The sequence below is a fragment of the Eleutherodactylus coqui genome, chromosome 1, assembly GCF_035609145.1.
Source record: "Eleutherodactylus coqui strain aEleCoq1 chromosome 1, aEleCoq1.hap1, whole genome shotgun sequence".
Taxonomy (NCBI): domain Eukaryota; kingdom Metazoa; phylum Chordata; class Amphibia; order Anura; family Eleutherodactylidae; genus Eleutherodactylus; species Eleutherodactylus coqui.
Window position 1 is genome coordinate 375155890 of NC_089837.1, and position 25021 is coordinate 375180910.

The 25021-nt window shown below is 44.2% G+C and overlaps 1 protein-coding gene across 1 annotated transcript in view; it reads left to right on the forward strand.

The window, feature by feature from the left end:
• The window catches only part of ALCAM (activated leukocyte cell adhesion molecule), a 120786-nt gene that overhangs the window by 35063 nt on the left and 60702 nt on the right, over positions 1 to 25021 (forward strand). The gene's annotated exons all lie outside the window — the stretch shown is intronic.

The window sequence follows — 25021 nt, forward strand, 5'->3', positions numbered from 1 at the left end:
TTTTACATTATTTAATGCGCCGCAAGAAAGTAAGTAACCCAATAAAAAGGTTAATATTTCATAACCTTTTTTTTTATTAACCTCAGTTTTTATATTTAAAATCTTATGATTCACAAATCTCTGAAAGGCTAGAAAATTGCAACTTTCATATTTTATTTGAATTTTAATAAAAAGTGGTAACCATTAGAACGCAAAATAAATCATTATAAAGTTCCTCCAGCATCAGGAGTCTGAGAACTACAGCTATGTGCTATATAGTAATGTCACAACACCCCATCTACCAAAAAGGGTCAACAGTACTAATAGGCATGTGGAGGCCAAGGCTATACAGCAACTTCTGTTGTACCCAGTGGGGGCAGAGTTGTTTTGAGAAGCTTTCAGCATGTGGAAGGGGGTGTAGTTTACACGCATGTGTGCGGTGCTTTACAGAAGTCTACAAAGTGTTATCAACCTGTAAGTACTACAGTATTAGATATATTCTCCATAATATCTGCACAGTTGATCATCCAATGAAGTATACCACAATTGTTTTTTTGTTTTTTTTCTGATTCATATGAAATACTCAGAACAAAACTCTGTTTGCACTTGGAGGCTTAGAAGTTTCCGTATGACCCGTATAACCAACTTCTGTACTCGGGTGAGTTCACACCCCATGGGATGAGAGATGAAATTCTGCAGCGATGTACAGAGGAAGTGAATGGGCTTTTAACAAACCTCATTTACTTAGGCCTCATGTCCACGGGGAAAATCAGGCCCGCCGCGGATTCTCCATAGAGAATCCGTAGCGGGTCCCTCCTGCCCCGCGGACATGAGGCATAAAAATAAGAATAAACTTACCTCTCGCCCGCTCCGGATCTTCCCTTCGCCGCGGCTTCATCTTCTCTGCGTCGCGGCTGGATCTTCTTTCTTCGGCCCGGCGGATGCTCAGGATGACGTCGGTGACGTGCCCGCGCATGCGCCGGCCCGAAGAAAAAAGATCCGGCCGCGACGGAGAGAAGATGGAGCCGCGGCGAGGGGAAGAACCGGAGCGGGTGAGTAAATCCCGATTTTCGTCTCCCGCGGATCCGGACGGCTTCCATAGGCTTCAATAGAAGCCCGCGGGAGCCGTCCCCGCAGGAGACCCGCACGAAAATGGAGCATGGTCCAGATTTTTTCATGCTCCATTTTTAAAAAAAATCACTTTTATTGACCATCCGCGGGTATTTATCTACCCGCAGGTGGTCAATGCATCCCTATGGGGTGCGGATCCGCTGGCAGGAGAAGAGTTAAAATCCGCTGCAGATTTTAATTCTTCTTTTGCCCGTGGACATGAGGCCTTACAGTGGGAAGAAAATCCACAGTGGAAGATGAGAAAGGCTGCAGACTTGCAAATCCGCAGCACTCTCTATTTTTTTGCAGAAATGCTGTGGAATTCAGTGAATTCTGCGGTGAAAATGTGCACATGGATTTTAGTGGTGTGGGGTTTTTTTTCTGTGATGTGTAATCTTACACTTATGGCTTCATATGGGTTCTATCGAGTAGTAATACTGCCATGTGCATGAACCCTTGGTTTACATCGACTGCTTATGTACTCCCTATTAGTTATCAACTGGACTATTCTGGAAATATTATCTCTACTAAAGGGATCTGCAGGGCCCCACAGATAAAGACTACAACCATTACATGGCAGAAAGGTGACTAGACACAGTAGATAGTTCATTCAACCATCAATGCCAATGCAGCCATACATGCTTTAGCCCAAATTGGCTGTTCTACCCCTCCAAACTGGCTATGGATGAAGAGCAGTAAACTCGCTTTCACAGAAAGATTGTTTGTGTGATTGCGACTGTTGGACAAAACTTTAAACCTGATACTCAATCTGTCATCGATCTATTAAATATCACCCAACGCATGACCATTCTGGTTGAAATCATCTGTTTTTATCAACTTTAGTCTGTGTATGGGCACATTTTAGTTATTTGTGCAGTAGTAGAATGAAGACTAACTTATTTTCCTGATAGCCAAGTCTATGTGTAATGAGAATCGATTGGTATGAACCCTTAGGCCTTGGTCACACTGACTTTGGAAGTGTCGGGTCCACGTTAGACTTTTCTGACATGAAATTGCGACTAATTCTTGGCAGAACTCTGAAGTTCTGCCATAGATTTTCATGTGGATTTAGCCCAAGTCCATGGGTAAAATCTGTGTGTGGTCGGTCACCCAGCTTGGTTTTCGTGCTAAAACATGTATGAACTATACCACAGATTTTCATAGCATTCAATAGTAAACAGGGACTTGCATTCCCGGCAACGAGTGTGAGGCCTTTGGCCATCAGATCTGCTTTAAATCTGCTGTATACATGGGGCTGGGCAATTTGGCCTAACGTTAAGGCTTTTAAAAAAAAATAATAATCTTTTCTTAATTGTTACTTTTAGCTAGTGTAGATAAAAGAATCAGGGCACTTTTTTTTACATAAGAGAAATGCATGCATAGCAATTCCATAATATATGCTGATTAGCAGCACTGTCCCATTCAACTCTCTTAATCAGTACTTATGCATGAATTGCTGTGCATGCGATTTCCATATGTAAAACAATGGGGTATGAACTTTAGTTATATACACTTGAAAGCTGGGATTCACTCCCCCAGTCATCCCAGACGCCCATATACTGTTCCTCCCCCACACCCGATCACACCATGTACTGTTCTCTCCCAGTTATCAGTCTCCATATCTTGTTCTCTCTCCTCTGTGCTGGATCTTCTCTCCTCCAGCCACGCGCACACACATTTGTTATAGCCCCATGTATGTCATCCTCTTTCACTTCCCACGCACTGAGTTATCTTCTCCTATGTGGTCCATTCCTCTAGTTGTATGCGGATGAGCCGGGAGAATGTACCATTACACTGGAAGATGATGAGCCAGGAAACGGGGCAAGAATTCCAGCTTAACACCGATTGGCCGAACCGCAGCCAATCAGTGATTTGCTGAGGCGTAGCACTGTGTTTGATTCCTGCATTGTCTCTGGGCTCATCAGCTTCCAATTCACTGGCATACTCCCCAGCGTCCTGCATACATACAATTGTTTCTTCTTCTTTTCCTTGGACTGATATTAGCGCCATCCACAGGGTGCGGGGCTAATATACATTTGACGATTTTGGCAAAAGTCAGAATTGCGCCTCTGCAAAATAGCAAATGAATTTCATTAATCACCCAGCCCTACTTATACATCATTGACCTTGTATTCATCTTTGTTTAGACAGCCAGAAGATTCTCAAGTATCACATCAGCAGTCTTGGTAAATGATCACGGAGTGTCTGCCCTGCCCTTTGTATTCACTGTGATTTATGGCACAACTACCTCTACAAAAACATATGGGTGAAAGCGCTTATATATCCTACGCAGATTTTTTTTTTTTTTGACTCTTTAAGAGAAAGTTGGGAGAATGTTTGTTTGTTTTTCTAGCATTATTTCGGGAGGCTGGTTTCTCCTAAATAAAATCTGGTGAGAACCCGGTGCCTCCCATGTAAATTCTTACCTGAAATCACATCTTTTGTCAATGCAGTTTTCTCCATAATAGCAATATATTCTGGAATTTGCCCAGTCAGATTAGGTGATAAGCTCGGATCTCTATCACCCTGTGTGATTTGCAGTTTTCTAAACCTATATAATTTTGGCACCTAAATTTTACATTGGGAGCCCATGACACCCATTTTTTTTTTTTTTTTTTGTAAGTCCAAACCCCTGCTGTGCAGACACAACTTTAAGAGTCTCCATCAGCTATGTTCCCTATAAATTAAGGTTATGGGCTCATAGGAGGTGAAGCACTGAATCCAGGAATGTGGCTCTAAAAGCCCATTTAGACACAATTATTGCTCAAAATTCACTCAAAAGCCATCTTCTGAGCGATAATAATTGTGTCTAAATCTGTCCATCTTTCAGTTTTCTGCGGAGCAGCCGTTTTCAGTTGTGCTTGAAAACCATCTTTCGGCAGAACAGCTGATAAGCAGGACCGCACGCTGTGTTCTGTATGCTGTGTTCTGTCGAGGAGAGCTGATTGCTTTGTCTCAGCTGTCAGCCCTGCTGGCAGAACAGCTGATAAGCAGGACTGCTGGCTGTGTCTGCTGTCCATGGTGCTGAATTCTCCATGGCACCCCATGGCTGAACAATGAAGCTGAGTACAGAGATCAGCCCTCCTGCTGAGTCGCGCAACAGCTCCCAGAAGCTCATTTGCATAATGAGCTGATAAAGTACTAATAGTAATTAGTGCCTATTTTTATGCAAAACGTTCGCTGGTCTTTCAATCTTTTGAAAGATTATCTGTGTGTAAATGGGCCTTAAAGGCCCATTTACATTGGACGAGTCAGGCAAACGATGCCCGACACTCGTCCCTGTGTCTCCGCGCTCCCATTCTCCTGCAAGGGAGCTAGCAGAGCTAGCTCACACACTGAGCGGCCAGCAGGGGGGCGGGGCAGTGCAGGAGATTTCTCTCTTCTCACTCTCCTGCCCCTCTCCATTCACATAACACAGCAGCCATTCGCTATTGAACGGCGGCTGTTTTATACTGAACGATGAGCGATGATCTTCATTGCTCATCTTTTATGCAGCACAAAAAATGAGTGATGAAGATCATTGTGCAGTTTAAACAGCCGCCGTTCAATAGCGAACGGCCGCTGTGTTATGTGAATGGAGGGGGGCGGGGGAGCGAGAGGAGAGAAATGTGCTGCACTGCCTGACACTCGTCCAGTGTAGATGGGCCTTAACACGTTTGCTCTTTGGCGCTATTAACATTCCCGAGTATTTGCAACCCATATTCAGTGCATCAGGTCCTATACGCTTAGAACTTCAGTAAATGGGGCTGATAAGAGCTGATGAGTATAACACAGCATTGACTGCCTACAGCTGTAACTAGCGGGAGTGTTGGACACTGTGTTAAATCTGGAGTTCACCGTCAAACAGATTACAGTGAGCACTTGTAGGTAGCAGTACATAGAGCACACGGGCCCATCTTTACTTGTATTGTTGCACCATAATTCAGGCACAAGGTACAAACTGTTTTTTTTTTTGTTTTTTTTTTAAGGAAATCAATTTGGACAAATTATAGAACAGATTTGCACCAAAAAGAACAGACTTTAGTTTTGTCAAGTTGTAAAATGCCCCACATTTGTGGCATGTACTATGAATTGGTGTAAGTAAAAGAAAAGTGTCTATGTGCGTTTAATGATAATTGGTTGAAAAATAAAAGTGAACTGAATATATATATATTTTTTATTTTTAACAGGCTCCCTGATCATCCATTTTAATCTTCAGTTGGTTGGTAGTAAATGTGAGCTATGGGTTTCTGGAAATACTTTGGTCCCTCACATCAGGCTTTAGAGACAATCTGTTGTACTTGCTGGGATCAATCAACCCACGGGCTAATGGGAACATTTTGTTTTGTTTTTTTAAGTGGAAGGCTATATTCATATTTGCGCTATCTGTCAAAGGAGCCAAATAACCAAAAAAAACAAAAGTGTTGGATCTGGCACATGACTGGCACGATTGGCTCCCAACAGACCTCATTAACTATAATTGGGTCTATTGAGTTTGTCATGCATTCTGCTATTAAGGCCTCTTTCAACACAAGCGATACGTTTTCACGGTGGCCGCATCACTGACGAAAAGCTCGTGAATGAAGGATAGCCTCGTTCAAGTCTTGGACAAAATTCGGGTTTTCTTGTCCATTCACACGAGCGGCTGCGGTGTACTAGCAAAAATATACGCCACAGTCCGGAAAACCCTCAGGTGGCATAAAGCCTCTGAACTGCTTCTAATGCCTAAATAGAGGCTCCTGTAACTGTTTTGCATTGTTGTACGCAGCTAAACTCCTTTTTTGTTCAGCTCCCATAGAAGTCTATGGGAGCTGCCAGCATATATCCGCCCAAACATAGGGCAAGACCTATCTTTTCCGGCTGCGTATAAATTCCTGCTGCAACATTTTTATGCAGCTAAAAATCGCTCATCTGAATGAATGCATTGGAATCTGATGCACCATTAGCAGTGTTTTCTTACATGGCGCTGCGTTGTGATGCTATGCAGGAAAAAAAGACCATCTTCTAGGTGTGTTGTGGTGTTTTTTCCCATGTAATGTAGCTAGGGCTTGTTTTCATGGAGGGCTCATATCTAGAACAAATTAAATGGATTTACATTGATTCCTATGGAAATAATTACCTCGAGTAGCATCGGTTTCAGGTAACGCTGATGCTTTCGGACGGATTACCAACGTTCGTAGAGGTTTCACTGTACAAAGATTTCTAATATTCTTTTTTCACTCTGTCATTGTGGGGTATTGAGTGCAAAAAAAAAAAAAACAGTGAAAGGGTGTGACTACTTTCAGGCCCACTGTAGCATATGTGTGCGGATCAACCAGTCAAATCCTTTACTCTGGTAAAATTGATTGCTATGAGCAGCCAGAACAAACTTACTGTTTGACAGCTTTGGTAAATGAGCCTCACCTTCTACGGAAATGCCAACTGCACAATGGCACATGCCGCTCCCTGATGAGGAATACACCCCTGGCGGGAAACAGGACACGAATCCTCAATAAACTCTAGACTCTTGGAAACGAGTGCTGTTCTACACGTTACAGCTGAAATAAAGGATTACCCTGTATATAAGGAGATTAGAAAATATGTTTTTCTACACACACACATGCTTCTGCGACCTCTAATTTGTATTTTTTCTGTTTCATAGTAAATTTATATCAGTTTTCACCTATATTGAAACTAGCAGACGTTATGGGGAGTATTATAGGGGCGTAAATATAGGAGATGCAGAGGATGCGGTTGCACCCGGGCCCAGGAGCCTTAGGCCTCCTTCCCACGAACGGATTTACGCCGCGTAAATTCGCGGCAAAAATCCGCCGCGTTGCCCGCAGCTATTAGGTTCTATTGAACCTAATAGCACAATGCACACGATGCGTAATTCCACCGCGGAATTTCGCACTGTGAAATCTCCCGTCCTCACCCGCAGCATGCTCTATTTGCCGCGGGTGTACGCGCTGACGGCTTCCATTGCAGTCAATGGAAGCCGTCCGTTCATGCAATCTCCCGCTGTAACGAGCGGAAGATAGCGTGAAAACGCTTCCCCACCTACCGCCGCCGCGTCATATGACGCGGCCGCCCGCGTCATGTGACGCGGTGGGCGTGTCACATGACGCGACGGCGGTGGGCGGGGAAGGGTCTTCACGCTATCTTCCGCTGGTAAGTATGGGGTCTCTGGGGGGCGCCGTGACGGGCTTCACTGCGGAATATTCTGCAGCGGAGCCCGTCACGCTCGTGTGAAGCCGGCCTTAGGGGGCCCATAAGACCACTCTTCTCCATATAGGGAGCCCAGTACTATGAATGAAGCATTATATTTGGGGGCCCTGTTACAGGTTTTGCATTGGGGCTCAGATGCTTCAAGTTACGCCTCTGTGCAGCACTGTTTAGGTATGGGTACGGGTACAGATGGAGGGGGAGGCCCAGCTGAACTTTTGTATTAGGGTTCCTGAGCCTTTAGTTACTCCCTTGCTTGTACCCTCCAATACAGTGTAGTCTATAATGAATTTTTTTATGTTCTTGGGAAAGGACCTCAACGCCTTGTATGGCTGATTTCTAAATCCATGTTCAGTAAATTACCTTGATGACATTTGTTTAAGGCTTTCAGTGATTGAATATCAAGCAGCTTACTGCAACCTGGTGAACATCGTGTGATACTGGCGGGAGGGGGCTTGTCACCCCCACTAAAGAGTACGTTATTCAGGCTACTTACAGTTCCTAATTAATGTACTTAATCTGTCGCTGCTGCCAAGTAGTCTGCTGTGAGGGGGCACTACACGGCCCATATGATGCCAGCACTTGGCATGGGCCTTCTGTTATAAACTGCTGTGGGTCAGAAGGCTGGCGCATCTGTTAGGAGCATTGTTACCTGCGCTTGTGCTATCCCAGGAGCGGTTGGAGGGCAGGACATGGGCTGCAAGCCGTGTCACATGCCCGTGGCAGGAGGAAAAGCTGGGCAGTGGGCTTACCTAAACAGGTACGAAATTACACAACTAATTAAACGTATTAGGCCTTGTTTAGTATGAAGGACAGTGAACAGCACCTTTAATTCAAACACCTTTTGTCAATTAGGTCTTAGAGAAGGAGGTTCACTTACTTTTCTTCCTGCACTGTGGATGATGCGCTCAATAAAAGCTGTTTCTGTGTTTTGTTAGCTTGTGTTTGTCTAGAATTGTGACTTGGATAACAATCGGACCACATTTTTATTAGTAATAAATGCAAAAATGCCGGAAATTCCAAAGGTCTGTCATCCCTTATCTCTGTATCTTTACATACTGGCGGGGCTATGTTACATGGAATGTATGTTTTCATCTGATGACTCCTTTATTTTTACATACTGGCGGGGCTATGTTACATGGAATGTATGTTTTCATCTGATGACTCCTGTATCTGTACATACTGGCGGGGCTATGTTACATGGAATGTATGTTTTCATCTGATGACTCGTCTGCAGTATTCTTCTTCCTTTTCTTTGCTGCATCTTACATTGTATCTCATGACCTTCTGGCAGCCTGACAGGTTTGACAAGGTTAGTAAATAGTATCCAGTATAACATAATAGCTGGTATGCCGCCTGCCCCAACTGTTTTTTTCCTTTTACCCTACTGTTTCCCATCACCTCTACTTTTTTCATCTATAATATATCCATGTAAGGCCGCTCTCACACAGCCCGCTTTTTACCTCGGTACAACGCCTCCATTGATGTCAATGGGCTTTCGTAGACCTGAGTTTGTAACACGGCGATTTTTTTCATGCGCTGTCTGCTCTATTTTCATGCATTTTAGCCCTTTTTGTGGTTGGGTGCATTAAAAAAAAAATGCTGTCAAACGCTGTACAATGCGTTCAAAAATGCCGATTTGGAAGGCATGTGTGTGAGTGGCCTTAAGGCTTCTTTTTTACGAGCATATATCAGCCGTCTGTTTTCACGGCCGGCTGATATATGGTGTGATCTAATGCACTGGATTCCAATATAGGGCCGGGTGTTTTTACGTCTGGCCCAAAAGATCTTCCTGGAACTATCTTTTGGGCCAAAATATGTTGGCCGCTGCATGGGCTCTTATGGAAGCCCGTGGCAGCGGCCAGAGGTGGGAGGGAGTTTAGGCTGGTAAACTTTCTCCCCCTGCTCTCCTCCACCGTTCCCCCCGCCCTACCCGTGCAGCCTCATCTCTGCTCTCCTCCCCGCTGGCTCTTTGCAATGAGATGGTGTGGGATGGGGGTGGAGATAAGCACCCAACTCCCCCCCCTCCCCATTGCTGGCTGTGGACAAGGGGCTGGACGTGGGTGGAGCTAAGCTCCCACCCCTTGTCCATAGCCATCAATGAGAGGAGGCGAGACGGGACAGCGCTTTGCTCCGCCCCTCCCATTGCTCTCCTCCCAGCTTGTTCTTTGCAGAGGTGAGCCTGCGATGGGGAGGGTGGGGAAAGGGGCAAGCGCACGGTACGGTAATCTCGGCGTATATGTGCCGGGACCAATGCTGTCTGAATGGGCACACAAATGTTTGATTTGTGCGTCCGTTCACCAGTTTTATCTCACCCAAATAGTGTACATCGACCGTCCGTGAAAACGGCAGCTGATATGCGCTCGTGGGAAGGAGCACTTAGGCTGAGCTTACACGGGGTACCGGATTCAGCATGCAGGAGGCCCATAGCGGGTTCCGGCTGTGAGCTTGGCCAACGACCCTGTGTATTTGTTTTCACCGTATTGTGAATGCCGGCGGCGGCTTGCCAGCCTTCTCTGTGCAGCATAGTTTTGTTTTTTTTTTACATTTTCTGCGCCATCGCTAAGCAATGACATGGGTCCCCGCATAGGCTATGTTAGTTTTCCGTATGGTCTGCGCTTTGGACAGCCTCCTTTGACTTCAATAGCGGCCATCCATGTAGAGTCCACGGTAAAATAGAGCATGCTGCGATTTTTGCAATTTCTTATTACAGTATAATACACACAAAAAAAATCTAACACATGCCTTTCAATGCCTGTGTGATGCCACAGAGTCTCCGCGCGGACGGCAATCGCAGATCTGCAATTGGAATCCGCCCGTGTGACCCCGACCTAAGGCCACTCTTACACAGGCATTTTTTTTTAAATCGCGTTTGGCCTCTATTCAATTTAAAGGGGCGCCTCAGACGAGCGGTTTAGCACGCACTAAAACGCTGTATGGTCTGTTTTACAGAGTCACAGGGTGTTTTTGACTCCTTGTATCACCCATTGAAATGAATGGCGTGTAGAGGTGAGCCTGATAAAACAGTTGAACAACATTCTACAGCATTCTTAAGGCTGCTTACTATGCCTCGGGGAGGGGAAAAAGTGGTGACGTCATCTGCCTTGTTACTGCACAAAATATGCTATACACGCAGGCAAATGCTCACAAGACCGCTGCTCTGTGCAAGTTAATAAAAGGAAGAGTGTGCGTAAAATACACTGTCCATGCGCAGTCTGAAGCGCGACAGTATGCAGGGATACGCAGTTCTCTGCACCGGTACAATGCGGAGTATTTAACGCAGTGTATTACTGTACGGTGGTGTGAGCCCGGCTTAAGGCTGCCTTCACATCTGCGCTTGGGGATTCCATTTCCCTGCTCCGTTTGGGAGGAGAATTTACTATAAAGTAGTGATCTAACATTAAGACAAGTGGAAAGGGTGAATTTTTACATGTAGGTTACCATATATAGTCGGGTATAAGCCGAGGCACATAATTTTATCACAAAAAAACTGGGAAAACTAGGTGCCTCGAGTATAAGCCTAGCTAGACTAGGTAACAAAAAAACCCCGCAATACTCACCTCCCAGCCAGCGTCTGTGTTCCCGATGCAATGGTTTCCCCGCCGGTGCAGCAAGCTGCTATGTAATTCTCCCCGCTGTCATCTCTCTGCTCAGCTTTCAATTCCCCCGCCATCAGCAAGTAAGTGCTGTGATTGGATTGAGCGCCAACTGTGATTGGCTGGCGTTCGATGAACCAATCTCAGCCATTCAGTGATGTCTTTCACTGAATGGCTGTGAATGATCGAGCGCTGGCTGTGATCGAGCGCCGGCAGAGAGATGACAGCGGGGAGAATTACATAGCAGCTTGCCCCACCGCCGTAAAGACACAGGGGACACAGGCGCTGGCTGGGAGGTGAGTATAGAGTGAGGGACTAAGTACAAAAAAAAAAAAAAAAATGCGAGTATAAGCCGCGGGGGGCTTTTTCAGCATTAAAAAATGTGCTGAAAAAGTCGGCTTATACTCGAGTATATACGGTAACTGCACTGTGTATTGACTGTAAAACAGAGGTGGAGCCGCAGTGTTTTTCAGGCATTCTATTAGAGTACTTAAGCCATTCTATGACTCGCAGTAATAGTGGAAACACGGAGACCGTTTGCTTACTGCTGTCATACATCATGGACTCAATACGGTATTAAGCACTCATTACCAAGTTATCTTGAAACATTTATTAAGAGCTTTTTGTGGTTTTCATAGTAATTGGAGAAATATGCACATTAGCTATATTTTTTTCACTTTCTTTAATATCAGCTGTTTATTTTTTTTTCCTATTTTATATTATTGATTCTCTCATATTGCTTAAATAGTACAAATTACGTAGTTTACCCAACAACTTATCGGTTGAAAAACTCTGAAGTAGTCACATACAGACGTAAGCTGATTGTTCATTTAAATAAATCTTGTAATTTGTATAGCGCCAACTTATTCCGTCACGCTTTCAGGTTATTTATTACCCACCACCAGATGACTGCAGCATTTTTTGCAATGAAAATAATCACTAATTTTCAGGGACTGTATCTTAGATTAAGTTATTTAAAGGGGTATTCCTACCTTGGACATCTTTATGGCATTCCACAAGCTGTGCCATAAATGTCTGATACATGTCGACCTGGGACCTGCACTTCGCTCCAGAAAAAAGGTCCCCTAACCCACCCGGTGAGATGGCTGCAGGCTAGGAGTGATTGGAGAGGTGGTTGCAGAAGTTATAGAAACTGTTGTAGCAGTAATTCCCATAGAAGTCAATGGGGTGAGCTGCTACACTCATTCTCCGCCATTCTCACCAGGTTTGTCAGTGTACCCTGACTCTTCACATGGGTACATGTCCTAAAGGTGGGAACCCCATCTGTCAGATAGTTTTGGCATATAGAAATGTCCAGTGTGGGACTACCCTTTTAATGGTTGGCCGCCTTGAAGGATCTGCTGCAGAATTTCCACTAGCAGAATTAATTTGGAAATTCCACAGCATTTACAGTACAGGCCGTGTGGAGGGGATTTTAAAAATGAATTCACAGCGTTTTTATAAAATGCTGTGGATTCTGATTCCGTAGCTTGTCTGGCTGTGTCTGCTGTAGAATTGCACTGTGGAATTCAGCCCTTGAAATACAAGTTAGGTACAGAATTTTTGGAACTTGCTGCGGGTATTCCATTGCAATTCTACCCTGTGAGCCTTAGGCCATGTCCACGGGGAAAATAAGAATTAAAATCCGCAGCGTTTTTCCCGCACGCGGATCCGCTCCCCATAGGAATGCATTGACCACCCGCAGGTAGATAAATACCCGCGGATGGTAATTAAATTTCTGGAGCATGAAAAAAAATGAACATGCTCCATTTTAGTGCGGATCACGCGTGTGGGAGCTCATAGAGCACATAGGTCAATTGATCCCCCGCATGAAAAATAAAAGACAATTACAGTGCATCCACACTGCTTTCGCGTTACAAATCCGAACAATTAAAATCCGCAGGGGATCACCCGCATGCGGATCCGCGTCTCATAGGGATGCATTGACCACCCGCGGGTAGATAAATACCCGCGGATGGTCAATAAAAGTGAATTAAAAAATTTCTGGAGCATGAAAAAAAATGGACATGCTCCATTTAGGTGCGGGTCTCCTATGGAAGCCGTCCGCATCCGCAGGAGACCCGCGCCTGAATTAAACTCGCCTGCTCCGGGCGATGCAGATCTTCCTTCCTTCGCGGCAGGATCTTCTTTCTTCGGCCTGGCGTGCCGAGCACATCCGCCGGGCCGAAGAAAGAAGATCCGGCCGCGAAGAAGGGAAGACACGCACAGCCCGCAGCAGGTGAGTTTATTCTTATTTTCAGCCCTCATGTCTGCGGGGCAGGAGGGACCCACTACGGATTCTCCATGGAGAATCCGTAGCGGGCCTGATTTTTCCCCTTGGACATTAGGCCTTAAAGTGTGTTCACATACAGGTTTTGTTCAGGTTTATTCATGCAGGGTTTGAAGCCAAAACCAGATGAGAATCGTAAAACAGAGAGAATAAAAAGTACAAATACACTTTTCTTGATTCACCCCTGGTTTTGGCTTCAAAAACTGCATTGATAAACCTGAACAAAATCTGCATGTGTGACAGCACCTTTATTCGTTATCTCAAAGACTATTCTTTATTACTGAGCAAGAAAAACTAGCCACCCAAGGTAAAATATATGGGCATTTGGCCGCCTTCACATGCACGACACGGCAACGGCGCGAGAAAATCGCAGCAATATCGCATCGCTGGTCTGTGCGATTATTGCTGCGTCTTCTCACGACAATGCCGCGATTTTGTGGCGCTACAAAGTCACGCAACTTTGTAGCATCACATGTGAGGATTTTCAGGGGGGTAGGGCTGATAATATAATCCCTACCCCAAAAATAAGTAACTGAAGACAAAAAAAGTATGCATGACTTCTCCTTCGCTGCCCAGCTTCTCCTCAGGTCCCGGCAGTGTTTCTCTTCATCTTCTGGCTGGCTGACGCTTAGCCAATCACAGCCAGCACTCAATGAATGGCTGTGATTGGTTCAATCTCAGCCATTCATCGAGCACTGGCTATGAATGGCTAAGCATCAGGCAATCACAGCTAGTGCTTCCAGGAGGTGGGGATTTTTCAATCCCTGGCCAATGAATACGGTGCATTATGTCTCCTCCGGATGTATGGGTGGGGACATGGGTTGGCCGGTGTCAGTTGACCGGGAACTTCCAGGGCACCTCCTCCCCCAGCTCCCTCATCCCACTGCTCGCTTTTGTCCTCCTGGCGCCGCGCTCATACCCACATGGCCCTGGCAGCTCACACATTTCCATGCCGGACTCCCATCTCTGCTCTCGTGACCGCTGCAGCAAGGCTAGCTGTCACACTCCTCCCCGCTGTCAGCGTCCATGCCGCAACTGGCAAACGGCGCTCTGTCTATGTCCCCCGGCACCACTCTCCTCCCCGCTGTCACCATCTATGCTGCTGCGCAGTTCCTGCTTCTGGCATCGGAGCTCCTGCAAGCGGCTCCAACTGGCCTTCAGGGAGGGGAGTGAGCGCTGAGCCAGCAGCGGCTGCTAGAGGAGCAGCTGTGGACGTCCCCAGCCACGGGTTAGAGGCAGGAAGACCAGGTTTGATATTATACATCAATGCTTTTATTGAATCGTTTATTTTAATTTTTTAAATGTAGTAATAGTGTGTGTTCCATTGGTTAGTGTTTCTTTTTTTTTTTTTTTTTTTTTTTTTACAGCTGTTGTAATAAAATTTGCAGTTAAATTGGAGACAGGCAAAGGAAGTTTTCATTCACATACAAGTTTGTCTTCTGTGGTGGCAAAGCAGCAAACTTGGGGTCCCAATTCAGAACACCTCATCCCATAAGACACAGTGCTCCACCATCCTCAGAGTCTAGACCCATGTTTGAGCTATAAGCTTTGTCTTCTGCGAAGGGGCACTCCAACCCGAATCCCTGAGGGTGCCGGCAAAACAGCACTTTAGGGGTTCTGGGTCAGAATGCCCTATCCCACAAAACAAAAATGTGTAATAAGGTTTGCATAAAAGCAAGAACTATCCAAAACATTTATTAATGAAAATAATTAATAGAAATGAGTAGAAATACGTAGGCAAACAATGAAAAATGTGCAAACGGCAAAAAGAGAGCATTTCTTTAGAAACTGAGTGCTGCACTCAGGTTGGGGTCAGCAGGACCAGAGATTGTGCCCCTCTAGCCTCTGATGTCTCCTGCATTGAGGCTTGAAAAGGATCTGGATGTGTGTTAAAATCCGACAAGTACGTGGACTTTGGGTATTGCTCCTGATAATAAGTATACCTGAGACTGTGGTGTTGTGAGTGTGGGTGATGGTGGGAGTGTAAAAAGTTTTTGAGAATGAGAAGGAGTAAAAGAGATGGGAGGTATGGAGTGTTATGTGCTGGATGATAGGTGTGTGGGGGCAGCAGTTGCTGGGGAAGAACTGTAGCCTAATGAGCAGCAGAGATGTCAGATAGCTGTAGTGCATTGTGCTGCTATCGTGTGTGTATAGTGTGCAAACTGCTCCCCTAGCCATGGTTGTGACAGCTCCTGGCCTGCCGATAGAGCAGCTGAACATTGCTACTCTTGCCGTTATATTTGCAGGAGAGTCTTCTGGCCGGGGAGTTGACGTTTCCAGATGTAGACGGGCCCTGGCCAACAGAGTCTTCAGGCAGTGCTTCGATAGGGACTTCAGGCTTCCAAGTGTTGGCGCTGAGTGTGGGAAAAAAATTCCCTGTAGAATACTTTTATTTTAAGGGGGGTACTAACATTGTATCGAAGGCGAAACTTCTATCCAGCATCCATAGTTTTGTATCGGTGGGAGTATGAACACTGACACCCTCACAGATCCTGAGAACAAGGTTCCTGATGCTCTTTTGGTCGAACATTGTGATATATCATTTGTATAGTCTCAAATTACAGGGCGCATGCGGCAACTGTTTTGGTTGGCGTCAGCAGTGGGTCATTTTTCCTTTTTTTTACGTATTTATTTTTATTTTATTTTGCAAGTTTACTTATTTTTGTATCTTTCATCTTCTTTTTTATTTTCTTAACAATCTATATACCCCATGAAGTCATACAAGACCTCCTAGCGGTCATTCACATGTTTTTTTTTTATTTCATACTTTTCCACTGTAGCTTGGGCATCCATAGGACAATAGTCACAAATGAAGCTAATCGGACCCTTCTGCTCTGCTGTGCCAGAGGGCACCCTACGGTCACGTGATCACTGGGCCACATAGTGGAACAAACACTCCCGTCTTCACTTTTTAGTACATAGCGCTCATTGAGCTGTGTCGGACAACTAAGGACTCTATAATTCTGCCATCGGTCGGGATGGAAGTCCATGATCCAGGGCGGTATGTTTAACGCACTTGGTCAGTCCTTAAGGGGTTAATCCAAAGCCATACACTGTAGAAGGCCAAAGTACTGAGGCACGTTTCCTATCATGAAAATCAGGTCACTTGCGTTTTTGACCAATATGCAGGTCTTTGGGAAGTTTCATAGGGGCTCTGCAAGCTCTGTCTGGTGGTCTGCAGACCTTTCAAGACGCACAGAGGGGATTTCCTGGCTAGACGCCCTATGGTCTTCCCTGCTGAGCATACTCAGTGGGAGAAATGGGTCCGCTAAAAGAAGCCCATGACTGAAGCAAGCAGAAGGTGTTCAGTTTGCCTCCATCACTCATCGACTACAATTTAAAACCAACCAAACTGAACCATTACATTTCACTTCAGTTCTGTTTCTTACGGGACAAATCGTGCAGGCCGTTGGGCTATTTCACAAATAAAAGAAGGAACTTAAGCAAATTGAAGCCCCTTCCATTATCTTTGACCCTTTGACAACAGTGGGGGGAAATGACGGAACTGTTCATTTCCATTATTTGGCTACCTGGAGGGAATTGAGTTGCATTGCCAAACACAGATGTTACGGGGGTCTAAGTGAGCCCTTCCAGAGATGCTGATGTGATACTCGGAAATGTGAGTTTATGCCTACCGTCCTAGTGTGATGAAGCGCGGCGTCCCAGATGGCGCTCCTGCCACCTGATTACATAGCACTGCTGTTGGCTCTGATCACAGGCTTATACTTACTACAATTGCACACGGCGGGCAGTACAATTTCTAATATCTGTTATTTTTAGTCCTACATGATACATTTGGAGCTCACAACCTACCGAGGTTTTGTTAAGCGTCGGGACTTTTCTTTTGAAATTGTTGAAACATTGTAGACATGAGTGGAATGAGAAATGCGACAATTGTTAGCAGAAGGACACGCTGCCATTCATTCCTCTTGTGTTATTTCTGCCATGTTACCACTTCGCTGCACTGTCTAGGGGCACGTTTTGCCAGTTTGAGAAACAAAAAAAAAACTATTTAACCCCTTAATGACAGGTCCTTCATGACCAACTACACTTTTTTCTTTGGCACATTCCTAGAGCCATAACGTTTCAGTTTTTTTTCAAACCCGTCATATAAGAACTTGTTTTTCAGGACACCAGTCAGGTTTTTTTTAATGGCATCATAAGGGGTACATCTAATTTATTGTATAACTTTTTTTATTCCATTTTTTCTAGAGGCAGGATTAACAAAATCTCCTATTGTACTTGGGTTTTTTTTCATGGCGTACAGAATACTGTTTAGATATGTTAAATTAATTCTACGGATCAGTGCAATTATGTCAGTTTCAATTTTTATATAGTTTTGTTTTAGGTCTTGTTACTTTTTGACACTTTGAATGTGATGACTGAAAGAGAAAATTACATTTTTCTTTTGCTTTTTGTCAGGGGTTTTAAAAAAAAAAAAAAAAATCCCATTAACACTGCATGCTTTCCTTTTGCAGATCGAGTTATACTTTTTTAAAGGTACCACTTAGTAATTCATGTGACTTTTTGAATTCTTTGATTACTTTTTTTGGTCAGTTGATATATGTAAATTAGCTGTTTTGGCCAGGTTTTTTTTTTACATATTTTTTTATGGCATTCACTGTGTGGGTTAAATGTACTAACTTTTTTACCTGTGTCCTTTTCAAATTTGAGATATAGATATTTAAAAGGGAAAGGTGGGGTTTTGACTTTTTTTTTTTTATTTTTTTTTACACTTTTTCGGCCCACTGTTAGCTGTTTAGTTGTTCACGACCCTCGGTGACCCTAAAGACAAGCTCCCTTCATGTTTTTCCATTTCTTGCAGTTGCATGATATCCATGCCAGTATCAGCTTTGACAGTATCGGCCATCGTGTCCTTTGGCGGCCAGGTCCTGGCCGTTGATCTGTCCAAGCATCATAGATTTTTCTAGAGACTCTACCCGCATTACATGGCCAAAATACATGAGTCTGAGTTCTGTCATCTTGCCCTCCAGTGATTTATTGGGTCTTATACAATTCAGGACTTCTCTGTCTGTTACTCTCGCTGTCCAGGGCATACGCAGCAGCTTTCACTAGCACCACAGCTCAAACGCATCAATCCTTCTTCTATCAGCTTTTTTTCGCAGTTCATCTTCAAGCCTCCGGGTGCCATAGCAATCCATTGGCACCCTACGATCACATCACAAGGGTCTGATGGGTGATAGAGGGAGCATCTTCCCTCTGCCAGCTTTCTATATGCCGAAGTCACAAAGACCATGGCATGTAAAGGGTCTAACGGCTAGGATCGGGAGAGAGACCCATGCCCCCTTATTTCGTTGCACTGCAAAAAGGCGTATCGGTCTAAATAAGGGCCACCCTTTCAAACCACCATTGTGTTACAGTTAGCGTATTGATAGTTCTAGCCTACCAACATTCATTCTCTTCAACTGATCCGCAGGAGTCACGAGCAGGATTTCCTGCTGATATGCTATTGGTGATGTATACTGAGGATATTCTAGTTTTTCTCCTGGATAGCCCCTTTAGTTAATAAGGATATACATGTTTGTATCCTAGGTCATCTTTCTACATAAATAGTTTCTCAGAAGTGCAACAGATAACCATGTTGGGGAGAGCTGGTATTGTTTAGATGTGAGCACCATATTCCTGTTGAGGAATATAGCACATACTGCACATCTCTGATGAAAGACCACAGTTAGTACATGTCACCACATACATTTTACCCCAATAGGAACATCATTCTTAGATTTTTTCGGAATAAGGACAGTGTTTAAAGAGGCATATATATTCATTTATAAACCGTGATGGAATAGTTTTCAAACACAGAATACTGTAGGTTCCAAGCCATTTAGGTTATGCGGTACATGTAGCGTAGTTTATGGTATATCTACATTGCATGTTAAATGTACTCCAAAATGCTGTCTTAATTCAAAGCGCTGCAGTTTTGCAATGCAGTTTTTAGCCAAGTGGCTTTTACAGGTGAAATACATGGTTTCCATGTTCTCGTGGTACCTGCACAAAAATGGCTTAATTGAGAACTTGTATAGCAAAGCTGCAGGGTTTTGCAGTAAAACAGATATGAGCGCAAAAAAGCACCATAGAAATGGTGTGAAAATGTGTTACAAGCATCACAAGAACCTCAGCCCTAAGTACTATTGACTCGATGATTATCTTTAAACAACCAGTTAATCGTTAAGGTGGTAAAAAAAAATTTATATACACTTTGTAAAAAAAAAAAAAAAAGATCAAGCCTCTAGAAGGAGTTGTCATTTTGCTGCAAAACTCTGCATGCAGTCACATCTCGGGCAGGTATGCAAAGGATTAGCAGTTGTGACGTGCCTATAAAAAGGGTGTTAGAGGCTACTTGTATGTAATAGACCCCTTTTTCCACTTGTGTGAAGCTTGTTGACCACTGCAAACCTCTACGACGCGATCAAAGTGATTTCCCCCAGTTAAGAGTTTGAGAGGAACACATTATTGGAATATGAGAAGCTGGATGGTCGCATCGACAATTGCCGCCACGTGGGCCATTCTGATCAGACTCTTAGGAGGTGTTGGGATCTATGGATGTATGAGGGAACACAAGGCGACCGGGCTCAGGACGCCCTTGACAGACCACATGTAGAGAGGATTGTCCAATGAGCATCTCCAACTGTTTAGTTGTCCACCATCCAGAAAAAGGTGGCACCATTGCTATATGCCCATGTGTCTGTGTGTTGGAACCTTTTCCAAGCGCTTGGCTGAAGGACATTTGGTTTAACCCATTACTTGTACTGTCTTTGACACCCACCATCACCTCCGTTTGCAGTGATGTCGTAAACCACTAAACTGAACTGCTACAGAGTGGAATCGGGTTGCCTTCAATGATGAATCCAGGTTTAATTTTGGAGCTGACAATGACTGTGTTCGCGTCTGGAGACCTTGGGGTGAGCGCCTCAATCCTGCCTTTGCTGTGGAGCTACACATTGCCCCCTGCTGGTGTGATGCTCTGGGGAGACATCACATATGGCAGTAGGTCACCCCTAATAGTGTTACAAGGACAATGGCAGCTCAGCGATATGTTCAGGACATCCTGCAGCCACATGTGTTCCTCTCATGGCGGCTTCTAAGAGGCATCGACCATTAGGATAATGCTCGGCCGCACACACAGGGGGTGTCATAGGAATGTATCCACTACATTGTCACACTTCTATGGCTGCCCGGTCCCCAGGTTTATTGCCAATAGAACATGTATGGGACCATCTGGGGCACCAGCTTGCACGATCTAGGGGTTCTGTTACAGCCAATGTGGACGGCTATACCACAGGATACCATACGGAACCTGTATGATTCCATGCCCTCATATCACATCTTGCATCCCAGCTAAAATCGGCCCAACAGAATACTACAGGCTCCCTTTATGTGTTTAGTTTTCTGTAATAAATTAGCTTTTAGCTGAATGCACACTGGTGGAAATTCCACAGCGGAATTCGCGCCGTTGCATGCTGCCATAGGATTTCATTGGTTTATGCAATCCTATGCAGACAGCCACGATTTTCATCACGGAAAACTCGCGCAATAACAAAATCGCTAGTTGTGTGAGCCTTGCAGAGCCGCGTCATCACTGACACGCCGGCTTGGCTCTGCTCTGCACTACGCATTTGCGGCTGTGCACCAGCCGGGACATCTGCAGAGTGAAGACGACGGACAGGTAAGCCGCGGATCACTGCAGGGTCACAGGGTCGCATCCTGCTGCAAGAATCTCAGTCGGAATCCGACCCGGCCGCCTGCATTCACCCTTTTGCTTAGATGTTGATATAACTAAGTGATTACTATGTTATAACCGCACACAAGGTTTCATTCAGTTCCGACAACGCCTTTTAGGTGCTTGCTTTTTTTCCCTCTCTTTTTACAATCAGTGTAATTAACATAAGAACGCTGCGCTCTGCTAATACTTATTAATTATGCATTATAAAAATATTGCAGTAGTTAGGCAGGGACTATTTCATTGTTCGTCAACATGTGCAAAATGCCTTTCAGTTAAATGGCAATCTAGGTGGCTTTTAGTGCTCAGAGACTTCATGGAAATACATGTAAGATTGGGATTGCACAAATGCTACTACTAAAGCGGAGCCAAAATAGCACAAGACAGGCCACGGTCAATATTATGGGTTCGGTCTAGTTTCCGTTATGCCCTCATAGTTTGCCAGGCAAAATAGCACTGCGTTTTACATAGGAAACAATAAACTCCACACACACCACATGCAAATGCCCAAAGGTGAAGTTATATGGTGGCAAATCTGCATGCTGTCGAGTTGCGGAAGTGGCCATGTAAAACTGTCCTAATGACAGTAATAATGCCCCCTTGTCAATCCCTAGTATCGGCATCTGTGGCCTAAGATTGGCTATAGTGAAGAAAACTGTTATGAGCTGCGGGTAAAATAGAGAGTCTAGTATTTTGCTTTTTATATTTTATGGTGGACGTATGTGAAGATTAGTCTCATGCAGACGCCGGCTCTACTGGCTGAGCCATCAAGCCTTTTGGATAGCTCCTCTGCATGACCTGGTCCTGATTTCCCTGATTGACCCCAACCTTTCCCTTGACTAGCTACACCATATTACCCTAGCCTAGAACCTCCCATCCTTGTGAGATTATTGTGCTCCCAGCCAGTAGTCAAGCTGTTCCACCTGCTGCTCCTCCATACTGCTATCTGAGATACTGACCTCTGTCTGACTACGCTACCTGCCTGCTCCTCTGTACCATGAACTGATACCTACCTATGTAGTGACCTCTGGCTTCTCTGACCACGCTACCAATCTGCATCGGTTACAATGAGGGACTCCAAACCTACACCCGAATTGTTACAGGCTAATTTCAAAGTATAAATTTACTTGTGCAGGCATTATTGCAGCGTCTAATAGTTATAAAATGCATATTATAACACATACAGCTTTAGTGCTGCTGCAAGAAAAAAAAGATTTGATAATTTGCTTTTTCAGAATAAGCTGCAGGGTCTGTACATGAGGCATGACACTATTACTGGCCATTTTATGATCTGTAGCCTGCTTTTTCATCACATTTCTTATCAGCAGGTGGCATCTCTGATTTTCTGTCTTCTCTGAGATAGTGGGTGGAGACAAGTTAGGATGTCTTCTATACACTACACATAAAAAACAGATTCTGCTTCCTAACTCTACACCACACACAGATATAACAACATCATAAACGAAACTAGAGAAGTACTAAGCAGCGTAGATGTGATCTAGTAGCTGTAAATCCCTTACAATTAACAGCAGCAATGTGCTTATGCAAATCGCTCTCCTCACAGCAGTTCCCTCCTTCCCTTCTCTACAGACTATTCTGGGCAGCATCGGAGCTTATTGTAGCAGTCACATGATGGAACACTGGTTGGGATGGAGTGTTTTTTGTTTGTGTTTTTTTTTAAATAATGTCCCGACACTATTCACAGGTGCCCCTTCCCCTAAAAAAAACTCCTCCACACAGGCCTATTGGATTAAACGATCATTGATCTCTTATGGACAGCACTCCTTTAACAGTGATTTTGCCGTGTTTCTAAAAGGGTGCCTTGAGTAATTTTTTGACAAGAAGACATTTTAAGTAAATGAAGTGATTTAAGGTGCAATTATCGTTCAATTGGACCCTCGTGCATAAGTTTAGCTAGGACGAAGAATGCACAACTTCCTTCATGACCGCTACTCATCCATACCTTTCAGCTGGGCCTCAAAGAGTCCCTTCACCTTCGGCGCGCTTCTGCTCTGATGGCCATTTTTGGCTTTTTCCGGCAGCTGAACTTGGTATACTTTTGAGGAGACTCAAAAAAACTTGGAAGCAGGGTTTCCACGTAAATTAGATTCTGAGATTGGGGTATACATAATGGGAAGCTTCATCTAGGACTGCAGCTTTGTGATTTAAGGAACAATTATCGTTCAATTGAACGAAAGTGAATGATCATTCAATCTAAATGCGAGCCAACTACTGAATGATGAGCGAGAGTCATGCTCTTCTTGTTCGTTGTTCAGTTTCCGCAGGTCTAAAAATCATCGTCGGCTCATTCGTTGCGTTTAAACGCTGATCGTTCAGTGTTTCACATTGGAATGTGAAACGCTGAACGAGAAGTGAACGATTCTCAGTGATAAATCTTCTGATCTGAACGGGCTGCTTGAGCGTGAATGAGCGAGTGATGAGGACACCAGAGAGTGCAAACAGAATCATGCAGGTCTTTCTGCAGTGTAAAAGGAGCAATACATTTTTGATAATTATTAATTGTCCTATTAACCCATGTTGTTTCAAAGTATAGTTACCACATAAAGGCCCGTTTACACGCAACGATTATTGCTCGAAATTCATTCAAACAAATTTGCATGACAATTGTTATGTGTAAATGCGATGCAATCATGCACTATTCATTCATTTATCGCTGAGTTTCAGCTTGCGCAAAAATGGTTGTCAGTTTGTTTGCTTTTTGCTTAGTTTAAATGGCATTAGTTCAGTCTTTGAATGACTGAACAACTTGAGGGAAGGGATGATTGTTTGCCTTTCAAAAACATAATGGCTACTTGTTTACTCATGCCGGCAGAAGACAGTGGCTTATCTTCACACTAATTGAAACCTTGCTGGCTAGAGATTCCTCATATAAACACTCGCCCACCTGAGCAAACAACATATACAGAGCTTACTTTAGCTTATGATGGAAATGGAGAGGATTTCACACAATTATCTGTACATGTAAAGGCTCAGCATTTCTACGCAAAAAAGTTGTTAATTCGTTCAGTCTTTTGTACGTTCCAATGATGATCGTTGTGTGTTTTAATGAGGCTCTAGGCTACATGTGCCGTAGATTTATTGAATTCTTCATTAGTCTGTACATTATGCATTAAAGCGTGCACAGTCGCTAAATTATTGCTTTTCTGTTATGGTCGTTCATAGTGGTCACAAGGGAATCCTCAACAGGTAGAAAGACAGTCAGGTGACATATAATGGACACTGTCTAACCTACAGCTTCTTGCCTTCTGGCCAGCGTAGACGATAACGAGGACAGCGTGAAATAAAGCATAAACTTGCCTATAGGTTTTATTGTAATTTTTGTAAGTTTGCGGTTTTTCTCCAAATTCTTCCTTTCAGTACAGAGCCCTCTTTGGCTCCCTTTATGAGTCAAGCAATTCATGTAATTGGGAAGAAGTGGCACAAGGGAAACCAACTCAATGTTGCCACTTTGCTCATTTTAGTCAACGTTTGCAGCGTCTCTATAGTGTTGATGAAAGAGAAGGCTTTTATAGATTTCTCCTGTAGTCCCCGCGGTCTGTTTGAAGAAAAATAAGTAAAATGCCGGTAAAGCCGGTCACTGACGGATTATTGTTAAAGGGTTTGTTTGTCACATCAAGACAAACTACACAAACAAAAACCACTCGCAATGGTCTGTCTGCAATCATTGTAATCCCCATCATCTCCAGCATCTTGCCTAATGCAAATAGCAGAATACATCAGGCTGAAGTGCTTCGTTACGGATTCACCTCAGCAGAATCTCATCTGCAACATTTTGTATTATTCATATTAGTTTAGGAAGGAGGGGCCTTCCTTTTAAAAATGGGGGAAAAAACATTTCATCTGTTACAACTGAATTTGCCTTTAAAATGTAAATTTTGTCATCTGATGAACAGAAAACTGGTTTGTGAGTCTCTAGAAAAGCTTATTGCACAGGTGGGAACTCATGCAATCCATTAACCCATGGCTTGCAATGGTGTCATTTACACGGACAAACCTGTAGCATCTTCCGTTTATCAAGTGCCATTCGATTTCTGTTATTTTTCCTATTGAATGATGTGGTCGCACTTGCATAGAATTCGTGGTTTTCCAGTTTCTTGGACC